Below are 6,413 nucleotides of genomic sequence, written 5' to 3'. Positions count from 1 at the left end.
TTTGCAATTTGCAACAAAATCTTATTTCTAAAGCTACTTTTTTTTTACTTTTGAATTATGAAAAGTTACGATAAGCGTATTTGGTACTATTTTAAAGAAGAGTTTTTAACTTTTCGAAAAGCTAATTTACAACTTTTGGAAGAAGTAAAAATAAATGACTTGTCTCCTTTTTCATAAGTCATTTTATCACTTTCGTAAAAAAAATTGATTTCAAAACAAAAAAATCTACTTTTGTTTTTGATCCTGTGAAAAAATGTTTCATGTTTCTTGTTTCTTAATACTGACCCTCCACCACCATTTTCACGCAAGATTCCATCTTCTAGAAGCACTGGCCTTCCACCATTATCTTCACGCAATGTTCCATCTACTGAAAGTGTTAGCCCTCCACCACCGTTTTTACGTAATGATTCATCTACTGGAAGTATTGACCCTTCACCACCATCTTCTGTTCCATCTGAACCAACATATATTCCTTTCAGGTATTTTTTTTATCATTTTATCATTCTATTTTTATTGTTAAATTTGTATTGAATATTGTGTATACTATGGGATCTCAGTTTTAATTTTTTTTATATGTGATTTTAATTTTATTTTTTTATATGTGAATTATTTTTACACAATTTGCTATTATTTTTATAATTAGTTTTATAATTTTTTTTATGTTCTTTCCTAACAAATTCATGAAAGTGGCAAGTCCGAAAGAAAATTTAAAGCTGATTGGAATGAACGAAATACTGTTATATTCATGAAAATATGTAAAGAAGAGATGGTGGCTGGAAATAGACCTGGAACACATTTTAACAAAGTTGGTTGGGCAAATTTAAAAACAAAATTCTTGAAAGAGATTGGTTTAAATTATGAGTCTAAACAATTTAAAAACAAGTGAGAGGCTATGAAAAGAGAATGGGGACTATGGGCTAAACTAAAAGGAAAAGAGACCGGTATTGGTTGGGATTCTATTAAAAAGACCATACAAGCAAGTGATGATTGGTGGGATGCTGAGCAGGTATGTTGCATTTTTTAAAACTATTTTAGAAATATCAATTTTATCGAGAGATTTTTAATTGTTATTTTATCGTCTCATAGGAAAATCCTGATGTGGCAAAATTTAGAGAGAAAGGTCCAAAACATCTTGATGAAATAGAGTTTAATTTCTTTTTGAAGATGTTGTAGCTACTGGTGTAGGTGCATTGGCACCTTCTGAAGATATAAATGATAGTTATAATGATAGATATAATCTCTCAACTAATATCCTAGTGCAATGAGACAAAAGAGAAGAAAGGTTGAAAAAGGGTCTGGAGCCTCTCAACTTTCAACTCAACTAGAATGTACAATTAATGTATTTGAAGAAGAAAAGGCCAACGAAATAGCTCATAGAAATAACGTACCAAGTATATCTACTTGTTTAGCTGCTCTCAAACAATTACCTGGGCTAGAAGTGGGGAGTGATATATTCCTTATAGCTACAAGACTAATGGCAAAAAGGTCGAATAGCGAGATTTTTATGGGGCTAGAAGATTCTGCCTTACAACTTGGTTGGTTGAAGACTCATAGTTTAGCAGATGTGTCTGGTTTTTAAAGTTTTTTTTTTGCTATAATATCTCTTTTTAATATATTTATGTGTTGTTCAACAAACATTTTCTATGATTATATTTTTTTATTATTTTCTATAGTTGTTTGCTATTTTATATTTAATATGTGAACTAATGTTTATTTGATATTAGTTTAAAATATTTGTATAACAGGATATCTAACATTCAGGGAAACTATTTCTAGACAATTTCATTGTGTATTGGATGCTGTTTGCAAGCTTGCTCAACATATTATTCAACCAACTGATCCACAATTCACAGATACTCCAGTGAAAATTAAAAATGATGAAAGATATTATCCATATTTTAAAAATTACATTGGTGCAATAGATGGAACTCATATACCTGTTGTTGTTCCTGCCGACAAGAAAATTCCATACATTGGTAGAAAGGGGATTACAACTACAAATGTGATGGCAGTATGTGATTTTAACATGTGTTTCACATTTGTATGGACAGGTTGGGAGGGATCTGCACACGATACTAAAATTTTCAATCAAGCTGTGCGTAGACAAAGTTTTCATTTCCCTCTTCCTCCTAAAGGTTAGCATATGAGACTGATATTATTTATATTAGATTAAATTCTTTATTTTTATTAACTGATTTTGTGGTGCACTAAATTTTTGCTAGATAAGTACTACTTGGTAGATTCTGGCTATCCGTGTTTTATGGGGTTCTTAGGTCCTTATAAAGGTCACAGATACCATCTTTCGCATTTTAGATTGGGTCCCAGAGCAAGAGGAAGAAATGAAGTATTCAACTATTATCATTCTAGCCTTAGATGTACAATTGAACGCTCATTTGGATGTTGTAAAGCAAGATGGAAAATCTTAGGTGCCATACCATCGTTTTTCCTTAGACACACAAATTAGAATTATTGGTTGATGAGTTTGGAAAACTCCCATTTAATTTGATGATGAACAAACATTATTAAAATATTTAATTACAAAATTATTGATTTGATCTCAATTCATATTTGCTTAATTAATAATTTTGTTGTGCAGATTTTATATTGGGCCGAGAAATGTGTTTCTGGATTAAGCCCAATAACTAGCCTTGTTGCATGCTTTAAAGGGCTGAAACTGAATTGTTAATGGGCCAAAATAAATTTGAATATTGCAAGCCCAAACAAATGCTTTCTTAATTCTATGCTGGATTCAAAATTCATCAGGAAAGCAAATGTTAACTAATTGGGCCAGCTTTATTTTTCAATACTAGAAGCCCAAGTCTTTTAGTGATGAATGATTCCAAGTCTGGTCCAAAACTAAGAAAGCAAATTGGTTTCATGCTTCCAACGGACTCCATTGCTTTGCTAAGAATGGATTTCAAATCTTATTATGCTAGCATTGGAAACATGAGAGAGAACTTGACTTTGATTTGATGGGAATCATTATGATTAATGCTATACGCTACTCAAAGCAAGGGAAGTAAAAAGCAATCTATCAACTTGTTTCACTCTCATTTAATTGCTTTTACTTTAACTTCACATTCTCTCTCATCTCTTCCTTCTTCTTTCTTCGGTCCTTGTCCAGGAAATAATGGAAGAAATGTTCTTCAACCAACAGAAGGAAGAAGCTGCATGCATCAAGACCATCAAGCTAATGATGGCAAGAAAACATACTAAAATAAAAATGAGCTGTGACTAAGATACTTACCAAATGTGGTCAGATTTGGTGAGGTAATCTTGAGCTTTGCATGCTCAAAAAGAAAGAAGAAGATCTCGGCCAGCAAGGGAGATTCTTGAAGCATGGCTTGTCTTTGATTCTGCTCAACCACCACAGGGAGTAGCTAGAGTTGCAAAGATTATCTCGTGCCAAGTGACGAGACAAACAGAAAAGTCTCGTGGCTAGGGACGAGACAAAACAAAGTTGCTCGTGTCCAGTGACGAGCAAAAACAGAAAAGTCTCCTCTGAGTTCAGCAAGTGTTAGCAACAAAAAAAGGGGGCTAAGATTCAACCCCTCTTCTCTTAGCCACTGAAACCATCATTGGTGCTTGTATGGTTTTATATAATTTTATTCGATAGAATGACACAAGCGATGAACAATTTGAAGAATTCTATGAAAATTTTGATCTTATGGGTGAAGGTGAAGGTGAAGTAGAAGAACCAGTTTCTAATGATATTACGTGGAAAGAACAGAATGCTGAAAGTGCTAGAAAAATGGAACTAATTAGAGAATAAATAAAGAATCATTTGCCTGATCGATTGTAATCTTAGTGATTTGGTTATGTAAAATCAATCTTTAATAATGGAAAGTATTTGTTATCATCGTTATTTTAATATTAATTCTCTTATGTTAAAAAAATTGTATTTTTTGAGTTATTTATCCAAACGCTACAACTTTAAAATAAGTATTTCTATAGTTAAAAATCCAAACACAAAATAACTTATTTATAAACTATTATTAATAAAAGTTCTTATACTTTAAACTCTTTTTCCAAAAAAACTTATTTAAGTTATTTACCCAAACTGGTCTTAAGTTTGGAATTCGGATCTACTTATTGTAACGAAAAGATCATAAGTACTAGGCTAAGGCTTTTTGTGCTGGGAAGGCCTTGTTGTTGGTATACTAAGTAGGCCTTCTTGAATCTTGACCATATTCCAGGTGAGGCTTTCAACAAGGAATTATCAGTGTGTAATTGGCCTTAAGAAAAATTATCAGATGTTCCGTTGTACTTTATTGAAACACGGATGTTCTTTGTACGAACAGGTAACCTATATTTTTTTGTCTTTTAGTTAGTAAGTGAATGACAATCCTAACTCTTGATAAAGAAATATTTTTCCAAAAATGATAAGCTTAAAAAGAAAGATATTGGCTTGGGGTAAAAAATTTTCAGTGCTGAGTATTTAAGTTGGTGTCGAAGCTCAACTATACTTGCAATCCCACTAAGGAGATGTTCATTTTTCGGTACATCTTTGGTGGTCCAGTGGTACCAAATTGGGGAATATTGAGACTGAAGCAAATACTCTGTGTTTGTCTTTGGAAGGAGAGGAAAGGTGATAGTGGTGGTGATGGTGGTAAGAGAGGAAGGGATGGAGGAGTGCCACGTGGAGCAGGTGTTGTGGAAGTGGAAGAAGTTGCAGTGGTAGTGAGGTGTTTCGATATGAGGGACATTAGTTCCTTTGGAAAAGCTAACCATTTCATTGACTTGGTGCTGTTGTTTTTATCATCTTCTTCATTAATAGTAGTCATGTTTTTCACGAATCAATGAAATTTTTAACAGGGAAACAGTGTCTTAGCTATGTTGTGCTAATAACCGTGCAATATTGACCATGATCTTACCTTACTAAATTTTTTTTCTGTACTCTCTATACTGATCACGTTCAACCTTCAATTTAAATATAGCGAAAAACATATAATTTGACTTGCACAATTTGAATAGTAAATAAAGTTGAGTGTAAATTATTATTTTTTTTAATATATATCTAACTTGATTTTATCCAACAATTAGTCAAGCTATGGTCATTTTTTCATAATTTTCCACTTTTTCTTTGATTTAGGTAGTAGTTTTGATTTGAGAAGGAGGCTTTGATAAAGTTTGTTGGAGTTAAAAATAGCATTAAACTTATTTAAAATTGTCTAGTGCCACCTATTTATTTTGCAGCTCTTTCGATTCGAGTGATTTAGAACATGATTTCTCAAAATTTGACCATTATCGATTTCATATATTTACAAAAAATAATAATTATTCAATTTTCAATTCGTCTTTTTTTTTTAATTTAGTTTCTTTTCAATTTTATGATAATACAAGTTTAATTCTAGAGTCACTGTTTGTTAGAGTATTTTTTTTTTCAAGCTTAATGCCCATTAATTATAATTATTAGGAGTTAGGACAAACCAAATTCTTTCCCCTTGTAATTATTTTTTGCATGTTTTTTTTTAATTGTCTTATTAAAATTTTTCAAGAAAAATAAAATTGGCAATGGGAGAAGGAATATATGCATATGAACCGAGGCAGCCAATGTTAAAAGGGATGAATTGGTGGACAGGGCAAGCCAGCTTTGTTTCTAGCTGGACAAAAAAAAAATCTCCTAGGCATATGTACTGAGCAACTACTTAACTGGTTGCACATCTTTCATGAACTTTCTGTGTTTCAAGTTCACAGGGCTGCCAATGGGTAGGGTAGAGTAGGGTTTGAACCCTACTCTAACCCTACCCGCGGGTTGAAAATTCTATTAAAACTCTACCTTATCTTACTTGCGGGTTGAGAATCTCTCAACAGATTCTCAACCCTAACCCTACCCGCACCTTAAAGTTCTAAACCCTACCCTACCCTACCAAACCCTATCCGCAGATATATTAAATTTTTTCAAAGTAAATATAAAATTAGATCATTTCAAATTTTATACATATTAATAACATAAAAAATAATAAACTAATACTCTAAATTACTAAATTGACTAATTAGTTTAGTAGTTGTTCACTTATTGTAAGTCATTACATAAGAGAGGTTGTAGGTTTAACTCTCACTTCTTTCACTATATACTTAATTTTTATAAAATATGTGATATATATTTGAGGTGCAGGTAGAGTAGGGTAAGATACACCCTAAACCCGTATCCTACCCCTACCCGCAGGCATATCCGGACCATACTCTACCCTACCCGCAGCGGGTAGGGTAGCCTACCCTATTTGAACGGGTTGGACCAGCAGCGGGTAGGGTAGCCTACCCTACTCGAACGGGTTAGACCGGATTGGATATCCGCAGGTAGGGTATGAATTATCAGCCTTAAGTCCATTGAAGGAAACGTTTCATGTATCCGGACCGTTTAAATAATTTACATTATATCTTCATAGTTAAAATGAATGTAACATCAATGT

This window comes from Arachis ipaensis, chromosome B09 (genome assembly GCF_000816755.2).
Source record: "Arachis ipaensis cultivar K30076 chromosome B09, Araip1.1, whole genome shotgun sequence".
NCBI classification, from domain to species: domain Eukaryota; kingdom Viridiplantae; phylum Streptophyta; class Magnoliopsida; order Fabales; family Fabaceae; genus Arachis; species Arachis ipaensis.
This window is presented reverse-complemented; position numbering follows the sequence as displayed.